This window comes from Malurus melanocephalus, unplaced genomic scaffold (assembly GCF_030028575.1).
Source record: "Malurus melanocephalus ecotype Western Australia unplaced genomic scaffold, MMel_1.1 scaffold_220, whole genome shotgun sequence".
Classification (NCBI taxonomy): Eukaryota; Metazoa; Chordata; class Aves; order Passeriformes; family Maluridae; genus Malurus; species Malurus melanocephalus.
In genome coordinates this window covers 265,468-279,826 of record NW_026623452.1, presented here as the reverse complement: position 1 = coordinate 279,826, position 14,359 = coordinate 265,468, and the positions used below count along the sequence as shown (strand labels likewise).

General features: G+C 43.5%; 1 protein-coding gene across 1 annotated transcript in view; it reads right to left on the bottom strand.

Annotated features, from left to right (window-relative positions):
* Positions 1–14,359, bottom strand: part of LOC130578281 (glypican-5-like) — a 318,008-nt gene that overhangs the window by 102,989 nt on the left and 200,660 nt on the right. The window lies entirely within an intron of this gene.

Here is a 14,359-nt window from a genome sequence, read left to right as displayed (position 1 = left end):
TCGTGCCCTACTCATAAAGCATGGGCAGGTAAGAGAGTAATTCAGAAAACAAAAAAGCTGACGTTGAGGAGGAAATGCTCTCAGGGGACACAAGTACAAAGCCAAAGACACACCACTGCCTGTGTGAATTACCTGCAGAAGCATTTGCCCTCTCACTGCAGCATGAATGTCTGCCTGTGGTGGCATTTATCCTTGCCCATGCAGGGCAGCAGGCAGGAGCTGCAGGACACCACTGCCTTCTGACAGCAGCTGACCTCCTGCATCCTGGGCAGGTCAGGAGTGCCTCCGGCACACAGAAGAGGGGATTTTCCCTCTCTCTGTTACAAGTACCATGTCAGACAACACAGAGAGTTTCAMTGGACCTCTCGCCCACATCCCAAAGCTCCTCTCCCCTTCCTACCCATGAGCCCAGGACCACGCCAGCCAACTCTGGCCATGTCCACCCTGAGTGCCACAGTCAGAGCCTTGCACTCTGTTACCATTCACATCAAGGCTCACAAGGACCTCTCTGCCCTCCAAACTCCTGGATCAAGGCAATGTGGAACCACACAGGCACAGCTGCAAAGCACCTCCCTGACAAATCCCCACATCCCCGTCTGGCAGTGCAAGGCCACCTTTGCAGGATGAGGTTTTTGTCCCGAGTAAAGAATTAAAAAAAACCCTTTTGAATCTTGGAGGTGTCAAGCGCAAAAAGGAGATAAACAACATCTGCTCTTCATAAAATAATAAACACACCAAACTTTTCAAGCTAGAGGCTTCTCGAACGCAAAGCACAGCCCCACGTAACGTGACCTTCCAAAAGAGAATTGCCACCTCCTGATTTATACTTGCAATATCACATCTTCCCAGCATGAATTTCAAAGTGTATGATAATGTACTACAAGTCCTCAGAGCCAGAGTGAATTGCTGGATAGTTGGCTCAGGATCAGAATGATCAGCGTGCCATAAAAATGGCCCTACAGGTTGAGATAGGAGTTCATTCAGCCTGGTACCCACTCCTGATGGTGGCACAGGTCCTCCTACAGAGCTCTTCACAGCTTTGGAGCATCACAGCTTCAGTTGTGGTCCTGCTGCCCCTAAAACCCCCCAGAAATGGGGTGCTGGCCCTCACTGAGAGCAGAGAGAGCCCTGGTGTGCCCAGTCCTGCTCACACAGCACCCAGCTGGGAGCTGGGAGGAAGCASAACGCAAACTGCCCATCTGTAATCCCTGACAGTTCGCATGAAATAAAACCACGGGCGTAGAGGAAATGCCTGACTGATAGTGTAAGCACTCATGTAAATGTGTGCAGGCTGGCAGGCTGATTTCCATCACTCAGGCTGCTCTATTCTTTGAAGATATGTCACCTCCCTGGATCATGCAGCTGTGTGTTTGAAGMTCACACTAGTTGGACAAAATGATTTGTTCATGATCTTAATGTTTAGCCCTTTCACAGGAAAAAATTCCRGCACTTCCAGCTTTTGCGAGTCTGAAAGGCTCATTCAGTTTTTTGTGGATCTGCCTTAGCTTTTCTATTTCAATTATTTATTTGAAGCCTGAACAAGCAATTTGATGAATGAAAGAGACAGAGGGTGGACAAGAAAGCACACAAGTACCATACTGTATATAATTTTGCCAATTACCACGCAACAGTCCTCAACCAGTTGAGAAGRCTTAATATTTTTGGTATGCTAACACACGGGGTTTCTTTCATTTTCTTGTTGCTTTCCTCTCTTGTTATTAATTAATCTCTTCAATCGCAAGAGAATTTAATTTTAGGAGCTGGTCCTGATGTTTTTGCCTACACAGAGCACTAGTTATGCTGTGTTATCTTCAGGAAACCAATGTTCCAATCCAAGAAAACCAAAGCRCTGGATTCCAGAGCTGAAGGGATATTCACTTCATTCAAGGCTGTTACGCAAAGATGTTGAATTTCTCACCCCTGCCTCTTCTGTGCATATTTTTACAATTTTAACCCTCTGCATACACACATGGCTGATTTCCTCCCTTGCATCTCAACCRATAGACAGGAGTTTTAACAGTAAGRTGCTGTTATTTCMGCAGTGTCCTGGGAAAGGTGGTTGTGGTGTCTCCCAATGAGGCAGGTAAAGCACAAAACATCCCATCAACTGAGTTGATTCTTCATTTGACTCATTGTGGGGTGTKATTCTTCCTGAAGCAACAGATTAATCTGGAGGTGAGACCCAGTGCAACTCCTCCTTTCCTGATAGACGTCTGGCTATACTGTTTCATGAGAAAATCTACCCCCACACATCTACAAACCTGCTGGCTTCCCCATATCATAAAAAGGTATTTTTAGAATACTCCTTGCAGAAAAAAAAAACAAACCACCAAACCCTGAGGGAACAATTTAATAAAGAACAGTAATTCTTTCTTTTCAAAGCTCTCAAAGCCAACCTATTCCCCAGCAAAGATACCCATTCAATGTTTTGCTGAATTTCATGTTTGAGGACAATCTCAAAATATAGCGACATGTTATTTCTTTCCATTCTGTATTTTCCAGAGGACTGCTCAGTCAGGGAGTGTAAAATTTAGGCCTGAAAGCATTGACTATTTTTTGAAGCTAACCCTAAACCTCTGAGCTACTAAATTATTTCTTAAGCAGAACCAGCACACTCTTCATTTAAGATCATTCAGCATCCTCTTGATTATGGTCTGTCGTTACTTAAACTGCTGGAAAACTTTAGCTAGTCAGTAAGTTTTACACTGATCGTATTTTGCCAGTAAAATTTTAACTATGACACAGTTAAAGAGACATCTTTCATAGCTGCTGACTGAATATTAATCTGATTTTTTATTTCCACTAGACTCCATTAGAATGTAACTAAACATTAAAAATGAGCACTAGATTCAGTGACGCTTATTCCCCCACTGCCTATCACTCTGTGACTCCCGAGTCCTGTTTCTCTTCATCCCATTTGAGGTCCTATCCATCTGATTTATGGAGCAAGCTGTGGCAGGAAGTGGGAAGGAATTCTAAATCAGCACTCATCCGTCAAACTTCAATACTAAGTGCAAAACACGGTATTAAAGCAACACTGAAAGCTTTCTTACTCCTCCTTGTAGAAAATACCTCGGTGCTCACGGAGCAGCGGAGTTAATGGGATAAGTGGTTGGGAATTTTCCAGWGCTCAGCTGCTGTGCACCTGCGTGCCACAGCCAGGGCAGAGCTGCAGGCAGGTTCCAGCGTGCACAGAACATTCCAGTTGATGATTTCATTGTGCTGAGAACCAGCACTGTCAGCTCGGATCAATGGTGCTGAGAGGAGCATTTCCACGGCTCCGAGCTTCCCACGCCGATCTGCAATTATCCTGCAAACTGTCCACTTACTGCCGTCCTGGAAGATGATGCCTTTTCCAACAGACATTAAGRGGTTTCATTTCTGCTGCTCAGCTTTCTTTTCTGTCTTAAACTTCCAAAGGATTCGTGCTATCTGACATATGGTGCTTATACAATCTGCACCGTTGAATTACTGCTTCAAAAAGAGATACAAGCCTATTTTAATTAGATTTATGGGAAATCTTCCTAAGGCAAATTCTTCCCAGTTGCAATTATGGAGCACACCTGAGATAAAGGGATGGCAGCGGAAGGAATTATCTTTCTTTCAACATGAAATATCGTTTATTTGGTTATTTTCATTATCAAAAGAGGTAATAACATTTTCAAAAGCAGCAAAGTGGCTCATCTTTATGAATCATTAACTGTCTATCCATAAATATGCACAAAGCTGCAAGAAATAAAGGAAATGAGGTTTCCTGCCCTAGAGAGTGTACAAAATGATGCTATAGACAAACTTGCTGTGGCAGCAAAGCACTGGGGAACACGGATCACTTGAACTGTGTGTGCAGAATGAGCAAGGACTCCAAATTACCACAGCAAAATTTCCCTAAGGTCTTTCAAGACAAGCGGATGCCTCTGGAATTTGGGTGCTGATCCCCAGGGATGCAGAACTGCCTCTCTTTGGGATGAATCCAATGCACGTTCCTCAGTCTTGAGCAGGTTTAGGAGCAGCAATCCTTTGGGAACCTGCCTTTTCCATGCAGCTGACATCCCTTTGTCCTCTGCTGCCCAGGACAACATTTGGGGAGGCACAATCCAGCCTCAGCTCTCACAGACACAGGAACAGGGAAYGGACAAGGAGGGGGAGAAGATGGGATCAGGTACTAGGAGAAACCATGGGAAATGTTGCCTTTCGCTCTCTTCAGTGCTCAGAATTGAGCAGCACAAACATCACCAAAAAAAGTTCACCCAAAATAAGTCAGACATTTAAAAGAAACCCACCCAAAGGTTAGATGAGTGAAGGCAGGCTAAAGATGGATATTAGTGCCTGGTGACTTCAGGACAGCCCTGYGCTGGCTTTTCAAGGCTCACAAGAAGCAGCTCTTGTTTTCATCACTCTCTGCAGAAATGAAAATTGTATTTCATGCGAAAAGCTGCTCTGCTTAAATGGAACAGCTGATGAGGAGTAACCCCCTCAAATTGTGTTAACACCTGGCCCATTTAGCTTCTGCTTTGAATGAGATTTCACAGTCAAAATGGGAGTCTCAGCGAGGGAGGCAGGGAGGGAAGTGCTGACATTCCCTTCCTACGGCAGCACCGCGTGGCTGTGCTGGGAAAGGTACAGCAGTGGCACAGTCAGGATGGCAGCTACATGGGAAACCATTTGTTGTCACTAATAGAAACACATTTATCAGCACTAATCTGACCGTTTTGGAAATGCAGTAGGAGTGTTCAAATTTAACAAAATGCTGGCATGTGACCTTGATGCATACTTAGCACAGCTAGGGCTATAAATGCAGATCCATGGCCTCAACTGCATTTTGTTAGATAAAATCCTGTGATTTTTCCATTATAACACCATAAATGTAGCTGTTTTCTAAAAATAAGACATGTTAATTGTGGCAGATAAAGATATCCCCAGGACACCAAGCTGAGCAGAGTATTTAAATCACACTGCAACAAATGGCAGGACAAAAATCCACTGTAAACAAAAAAACCCAAATCAAGAATGAGATGATCTTTAAGGTCTCTATCAACTCAAACCATTCTATGATAAAATATCTATAYTATAAATCACCAGGATATTAAACAAATCTGACAGAGCAAGGACCCTTGAATTCAGCATCCAAGACAGGGAGAGCTACATAATATGATAAAGGACCTGAAGAAGAACTCATTTTTCCTACAAGTAAATATTTTTAGGTATTCATACAAGAGCTGCACATGAGCTTCTTCTGTGGAACTTTGGGGCACCTCGCTCTCATTAGTAATACGAAATCCCTGGAAAAACCAATACAAATGAAAAATATTCCTATCCTTTCAAACAGTGTTTTAAAATGTTTTTCAGGAACATGCAATTATCCTAGCCGGGAATGGAATGAAAACTAAATAGAAACACGTGTAATCATTTCCTTAATAATGTTCTAATTTACTAGAKGGATAAGCTCAACATCCTTTCCACATAGGAGAGGCTGCTTTAGCTCCTTGCAGCGATGGAAGTTCTGGCACAATCTTCTCAACTCAGCACACAACCAGCAGTGCTTGACGAGGCATTCATGAAATCCTGGCTTCTCCCTTATCCTCCCTGGATTCTTCCACATGCCACATTCAGTGGGCAGCAGGGGTGTCCCAAAGGATGTATCCGAGATCTCCAAACCTTGTGTGAGCACTGTTCTGTCCCACACAGAAATGAAAAGATTCTCCATCTTAAGAGAGATGGTTAAAAGGATCTCTTTTTGTGCTCACTGCTATCACATTCACAACTTCCTTTGCACACTAATATTTCTTCTAATGTTCATCCTAGCTCCTGACTCCTTTTCTTGACAAGTCCTTATTTTTTAGATATAAAATATATATGTAATTCTGCCCTTAACGCGTTCTTTGGACACTTAACTGAAGATACTCAAAMTGGAAGCAGCAACACACGTAACAAACATTGCAGTGGTCAAATGGTCACTTTTAGCAAATATCAACTTGCTTTTGCAGCAGTCAGTATTTAACTCTTGGTTCAATAGTCCTGATGCRCTCCTCAATCCCAGTCAATATCCATTTAATATTTCATGATCAAGACAACATTGAGCACCAAACAAATCTGCCTCCCTGTGCTCTGGGAAGCCCCCAGGAGCTGCATCTTCTTATTCCTAAGAAGAATAACTGGGTTTATGCAGGGAGAGAGTGAGTTTGCTCTCARAGGAGGAGATGTAACTTCCTCACAGCTGAAGGAATCGTGTTTGACTGTTGGTGTATTCTGTAGTTTGGGTGCTCCAAACATGACTGTCATCACAGCCTCTCGGAGGTGATGGCACAGCTCCACTGCTGTGGTGGATTCATCTCTCAGGCATTCCTGGGGTATTTTCCCCCCTAATGCCCCTACAAGAGATGATATTTTTCACCCAAAAGCCTGAGAGCGGGTAATGTGTCAAAGCACAGTGATGGCGGTAAGACTGAGCCTAAATTTTGTAAAAATRCAAAATTCTGTCCTTCTCACTTACAGTGCTTCCAACCAAAACTGAGAGGAAAATTTGATTTTCAGAATGTGTACAGGGATCTCCTGAGCCAGCTGAGTGAGCACAGTTAAACAGAACACTGACATGCAGGACCACACCACTGCTGCTCACATTCTTTGCAAATTTTGAGTTTAGGAATCAGGTTCAAAAGGGTTGTGTATGACAAAACCAACCAAMCAACAAACCAAAAAACAGTGAGGGAAAGCAATCTGCAGCAGGGATCCCACTGGTAACTCCAGAAAGGCCTGAGAGCTCTGTGAGCACTGCCACACTCCCCAGGTGTGCTGTCACCCCAGGAACCCAAGCAGTAGCACATTTACCCTGCTCTGTCCCAGCAGGGCTGTGCAGGGACACACTGGGACAGACGGACACTCTGGGACAGACGGACACGCTGGGACAGATGGACACGCTGGGACAGACGGACACGCTGGGACAGACGGACACTCTGGGACAGATGGACATGCTGGGACAGACGGACACGCTGGGACAGATGGACATGCTGGGACAGACAGACACACTGGGACAGAGGGACACACTAGGAGGGATGGACACGCTGGGACAGACAGACACTCTGGGACAGACGGACACTCTGGGACAGACGGACACGTTGGGACAGACGGACACTCTGGGACAGACGGACACTCTGGGACAGACGGACACGCTGGGACAGACGGACACCCTGGGACAGACAGACACGCTGGGACAGATGGACAGCTGGGACAGACGGACACTCTGGGACAGATGGACACGCTGGGACAGATGGACACTCTGGGACAGATGGACACTCTGGGACAGACGGACACGCTGGGACAGACGGACACTCTGGTCCCCTCCAGAGCCAGCTCTGCTGCCCTGGCTGCTGTTGGGAGCCAGACCCAGCCTGCAGCCTCCTGCTTCCAATTACTGTGCTTGCCATGCCTCACTGTTCCTTAGGAAACTTCTCATTTCCACATCATAACTCTGTAGATCAGGCTCCTTCCTGGTTATGTATTGATCCTTTTGAACCCAGGTGCCTCCAGGGACGTTTAAAATCGCAGCATTTTGTAGTAGTGACAAAGACCTGTGTTTCTCTTCCTGTGTATGATCGTAGCTGCAAAGTTGTGGGGCAGATGGAAGTCAGCAGTTTATTTTTTTTACCATTTATTTTGGGGTGTCAGCCTGAACTTGTAAGCTTTTAGGAAAAGCAGAATTGTTTTAAATTTTATTCCTCTTTTATGTTACTGCTTCAAGTTTTGGCATTCAGAAACCTCAAATGCAGCGGAACAAAATAAAAAAGGGGACTCAATTTAAATTAGTGGCTCCCCAAGTTGTGTCTACAGCACTGGCTCTCCTCCTGATCTCCAGATGAAATAAAACAGATGTGGGGGAAAATTAATGGAGCAGCCAAAGCAAACGGTGTGACTTGGTCAAAAGGAACTCCCTCTCCCCCGCCAGATTTCAAGACTCCCCTTGCACCAGAGACAGCTGAAGGAATATAAATACTTCGCCATTTACACCTGGTTGAAGCYTTCTGGATTTCATTTCCCGTCTCCAATTTTCCTTCTCCCTTCCATCTCTCCCTTGTTCCAGCCAAAAGGTATACATACACACATGTAAACACAGAGATAGAAAGGCACAACAGAATATGGGCTGAGTTAAATTAAAAAAAAAACCAAACATGATTTGCAGGGCAACATATTCTGAAATGTGAAATGCTAACAAAATACTCTAGAAAATTGCAAAGTGAATCATTAAGACAATTCCTGGAGACAGGAGTGCAGTGTTGGAACTCTAGCATTAGACATCAGATAGCATTTTGTGCAGTGTGGCTTTAAGTTAATGCCAATTAATATCATCAGCCCTGTCATTAAACAACCATTTCCTYTCCTACTGCTTGGACTTCTGCACTGCCACTTTCAAACACAGACATCAATTGTGTAAAGAATSCACACAGCTATGTTGTTTTCATTGAGCACTACTGATACCTCAGTTTATTATTATCCAATCTCACTCTGCCTGTGAACTGCTCCAGAGACACTGGGATGGCAGAACAGATGCTGGGCTCCACCTGGGACAGGCCTGCCAGGGTGAGGAAAACCATTCTGCCAACTCAGTGGYAACAACAGCACGCCACTCACGAGGGGACTCCAGCAGCTGATGTGCACCGTGGAGGCTCATCTGACAACAGAGCTAATTTAGAAAAGAAAAATTCCTTAATGGGAATTCTGAGAGAGAGACAGAGCTGGGATGGAGGGGAGGAGCAAAATAGTGGGCAAAATTTAGTCATGGCCAGCTGTCAGGGCTCACCTAGCAGCTGGCTGTGAGAGAAAGTGATGATATTCTTGTTTCATGAAAAAGCCACAAGCTGCTTGATGGGCTGATCTAATCCCAAAGAGGGAAAAATGTGCAGGCACCTATTGCTGAGTCTAAATCGACTGATCKGCTGTGCAGAGATAATTCAGAGGGATCTGGGGTTCGTTTGGAGGCTCTAGGCTCCTGCCCTGCTCCCCCAGTTTCTTTGGATGGTGGTGCCACAGGGAAATGGAGCACTGGAGAGCAGACCATGCCCTGRCACACAACCTCCGGCTGCTCCTCGTACGCCTCATGTACTTCGGGTTCACTAAAAAGCCTGTCACCATCTTCCTGCTCAATTAAAACCGGGAAAAATCCACACGAACCATTTGCTGAGGTGTTGTGAATACCCCCACAAAATAAACTTAAAGCCAACATGAATTGGCAGGGCTTCATTTTCCCTCATGAATATGCATAACTAATATAGAAAATGCTAATCTTGCCCTCCTCCACTTCCTTTCTGCCTTCTCCGTCTGCCCCTTTTGGAATTAAGCACTTATCTCCTATGGAGTGAATAGGGCTCCATTATGTGGAGGGCTGCAGAATTTTAATGAATTGCAAAATATAGTTAATTATGGAAAAAAAGACATCTTCTGCACTTTTTCATGTAAATTAGACAAATTAATTGGTGTTCAGTATTTTTTTAAACACATGCAGCCCTGGGAGGGAAGAAAAAAAAGCTACTTGACAATTCAGCATTGGAGTCGTGACAGAGAAAGGAAAAGTGAGGGGGCATTTCTGATACGCCGCCCTAATCCAGCCCCCAAAGTGACGGCTACCTCATTCCAGCCAGAATCGTGAGAAACTTMGGGAAGGCTGTTCTCACCAACCAAGTTATTAATTTTTGAAGTTTTCACCTCTTTGAGCTCGCGCATTTCGAGAACATGTATCAATAGCCGGGTCTGGTCGCAGCACAGGGCAGGAATTGTGTGGGATTTCCCGCAGCACCATCGGTGCCACCTCCGTGCCYGTTCCCCTTCTGTGACACTGCTGTGGTGGCAGCCTGGATGGCAGCTCTGTGATGGCAACAGATGTCCAGCTGGGACTGCAATGAACCCATTAGGTGAGTTTTGGTCGTGCTTTAGCAACATTTGAATCCAGCATTTGCAAAATGGTAGCAAGCAGTCCTGGTTGAAACCATGTCCATGAAAGAGCCACTGCAAATGCACAGGCTCCAGCAGTGAACGGTACAAAATATTAAATTTACTCCGGGAGAGCCTGTGTCCTTCAAAAAACAATGTAAATCTGCACTGGTGACCTGAATAAAGCACCTAAATCCTGCTTTGGCTGCCCACTCACATGTGGAAGGAGACACTATTTGTTGCAGGTGGGTTAAAGGAGTTCTGTTTAAGTGGAGCTTAGAACACAGCACTCTGTCAGCTGCAATAGAAGGAATGGGTTTATTTCTCAAAATGTAAAATTGACCCTGGATAGTTTCAGAGAGGGTTACTGTCACAGAACAACCCAGCAGCAGCAATAACAGCATTTATTAAAATGACTATATAAAGCATGCCATGGYGCATTAGGACTGTTCTTTATAAATAATATTGCACTCTTACATTGCAACTGGCATCTGTAGCAGCAGCATTCAGGCTGATTTATTTAGGCGTACCAAGGCAGCAGCGCCACACTATTATTTTTTTAATCTGGCTGTGTTAGAGAAGTGCCCCATTTGGAACAACTGAAGCCACAATCTGCTCACTCAGAGCATGATTTCGTGTCCTGAGAACCCCCAAAGCAGAGCACAAAAAAGGRTGGGAATGCTGTTTGCTCTGACACACCTTGTGCTCCACAACACTGCTCTCCTTTTTCATACATGCACTATATATTCTTTATTAGCACACACAAAAAAGTATTTCCGCCTTTGTTTAAATATATCACAACTGGTATGGCTTCTGCCAGTTTAAGATTATTTAATACCTAACGATACRAAATGCCTCAGTGAAGGTTTGAGTCTTTGGGTGCTCTACAAGCACAAGAGACAAGAGATGCTCACAAAGATGAAGGTGCTGACACAGCCCAAGAAGATAATGGCTCTTTCCTCACAGAGATATGCCAAACCAGGAACTGAACTCAAACAGCTCTGAAGCTCTTCTAGAAATTCTTTTCCTCTACCCTAAACACAGAAGGATCCAGTGGACACTAAAAAGGACTAAAATTAGCCTTKAACAGCATTCCTGTATCTCCGCATCAAAGACATTAGATGAAAATGTCTAAAGTAACTCCAAGTTCAAAATTCGTTAGAAGTATTAGSAAGTGAACTTCATAACATTACTAATAGGGAAACATAGGAAAACTTTTCCTTGTTCCACAGATGGAGTAATTGACATTATTTAGATAGGTCTTAATATTTAAGTAACATTAAAAAAAAAATCTAAATTAAAAAGTAACTTGAGTCTGATGGAAGAATGATAAATGCCAAACGCAATTTTATCAAAGAAAGAGTTCAAAGCCCTGCAAGCTGCAGCTGATCCTCACTGACATGAAGAGAGAATGCCTGAGAGATACGGGGGCTTGTTTCAGGAACTAATTCATTTGAAACATGAAACGCTCCTTGGAAAAAAGCTGCTGATTCCAACTTTTGAAGGAGCAGTCAGTAAGGCACGCAGTAAGTTGGGCAGAGGATGAACTCTGTTGTGGGTCATCTGCAGACAAGYTGAAACGTGGAAGTGCTGAAAGCGTTAGGAAGTATTAGCAACAACCTCTAAGCAGATTGAATGCTTGCAGGAAAACCTGACTGCTCCCAGGAAACATTCGTGCATTGTTAGGAACTTTAGGAGATTAGGAAGGGTTTAGCATCCCAATTTTAAGCATTGGAGGGAACCTCTGCTAACCTTTCTATGCTTTATTTTATTGATCATGATTTTAACTTAAAAAAYCCCTCCACACAGTATTCTTTTCCATCTCCCATCTCTTTGAACCATACTACAGCTGGCTTACATTTTGTTGTTATATAACACACCTAGAATCAAATGTCCTTGGGAGTCCATGTAGGTTTTTAGGGCTCTCTGGATCATGCAATGAATTAGCATTGAAGCACTTCAGCATCTCCTTTACTGTTAAGCAGATACCACATCCCCCCTCTAGCCCTAATGGAAATTAAGATTATTTAAGTCTTTGTTGAACAGAATGGAATTAAGCACCTTCCTCCCAACCAGGATTAGAAAACAACAGAACCAGTGAGCAGAGCCCTTCTCTGTACAGATACTTTAAATGGGATATGCAATTACCTTAGATAAATTTATCTGACACAGCCATTAGAAATCACCTAAGCAAGAACATACAGATCAGCTTTGCTCTGCATTTCCTTCTAGCCAGACCTGGCTCCTGCTTCCCTGGGGTATCCAATGAAACCCAATCACAACTGGAGCCTCTGCAGGTGCAATATATGTGAATGCARTCACTGAGTTTATGCTTCTGTTACATCTAATTCAAATCTTAAGTAGCTTGTGTTCTGCTGTGCACAGGGAGAGCAAGGACACTAAACAGCACAAGAGGATAAAATCCCCTCCAGGAGGTACCCCACACCTGGAACACCTCGGATCCCACAAGAATTAATGGGCTTTTCTGGTGAAGAGTACTTTTCTGTTTCAAGTACTACCCAGTTTGCCCTACCCTGCAATTGAAGCTGTCAGTTAAAATATCCTGAATGGTGCATTATCAATTGCAGTGTGCTGATTTTTTTAAGGGTATGAAATTCCAGGCTGTGTGTTTCCTGCATTGCAATCAGGAACAGCTTCAGCAGAGCTCCTGGGTGAGGCAGGATTTGCCTGTCTGGGTACAGCTGTGYAAAGCTGAGCTTCCCCACACAGCATCCATTAGCATGGAAGTGGCCTTGATTAAAGGCASTAAGAGAGAACACCAATTTCTTTGCTATACAAAAGCCTCTGGAGAGGTGAAGGACTGCCAGATGGAATTAACCTCTGACCCTCAGAGAGCTGTTAATCGGTCCAAGGTCCCCATCCAAACACACATAAAAGGCCTTGGCAGAGTTCTGAGCACTGCAGGTCAGCCTCCAGATCAGCCAGGTCCTGACAGGGAACAGAGTCTCTGCTCCTCCTCTGCAAACCAAGGCAGCCCTGGAGGAGCCACTGGAGTAGCACTAAGGAGGGCTGGACACCTCCCTGCAGGCTGAGCTCACCCCTCTGGGGCAGSTGTTGGACTGCTCACCAAGGTAAAATGCTCAGAACATGCAAAACACCTTGTAAATCCATCATTACCATTCCTAGTTGTGAAAAAGCTAAGTTAGAAAAGTAATTCAAAACTACATTTTAAATAACAGATTCTGTATAATAATGAATTCTGCTGGCATCATCAAGATTCATTTATATTTGTCTAGATAATGAATGAGATCTATCTTCCTGATGCTAACAAAATTTATTTGCAAACATACACTCCCATAGTCCCAAGCATTACGAGATGCTTTTGCCTGATAAACAGACACTGCACAAAATAAATGGCTTTGAATGGCATTTCAGAGATATCATTCATTCATTTCTCCTTTCTATCTGCCTAGAACAAAAAAGGAGATCACAATGTTTTTGCTTGAATTTCTCATTTAGCATGTTTCTTGCAAAAATCATTAATTATCACTATCTATCCTTTACATTATCCTGACAGATGCCCTTCAGTCTTTTTCAGAAGAATCTCAGTGTGTCCTTTTAAATATATATTTTAATGCTAAATGTATGCTGTGTACACAGAATAKCCATTGTACAGCATCGTTCTACCTGTACCATTTWAAAAAAATCTCTYCTGCCTTTAATTGTTGCTGAATTTATCGCTGTCATGAGGAAACTGAGATGAAGAAATATCTTGAACTGCTGGTAAATTTGCTTAATGTTTAGGGAACACTTTTCTCTAAGTAAATCTGCATTTCAAAATCAGTTTTCTTAAAAACAAACATTTTAAAACAATGAGATTACAAAATACTAAAAGACCRGGTAATTAGTGCAAATAGCTCCCTCCCTCAAATGGTCCAGAGGGAATCACACTGTACTGTAAATTAGGAAGTTGCAGTCATTCCTCTAATTCCCAGTTTTTAAGGAAAGTAGCTTAGAATTTTGCAAGATCAGAAATTTTGGCAAAGAACAGGTGATTCCTATAAAACATATGTTCTGTCATCTTTCCAGTCCAGTGYTCCTCATCCATCACAATGCCCACTATTGCTTTCTAACCCTGAATAAGGCAGCTGTCTTTCCAATAACCATCTTATCCCTTACTTCAACCGCGCTTCCAACAAATGATCTAACGGTACTTCTGTGAAAAATGATGGTTCTTAATTCTCTATCTACCCTCAATTTTTTTTTATTATAGCTTTTTGTCCAACTTACTTCTTTCAAAAGCCTTCAGTAAGTCTGAAGTGATATGTATTTGATGAGCCTCTAGATAAATTGTAGAAAAACCCCATTTTGCCTGAGCAGAGACACTCGAACTCCCTTGAAATCAGGATTCCCTCTCAGTACATCTCAGGCTGCTGTACCAACCTCTACTGCCTTGCTGCTAGAATATTCTGCCCATGAA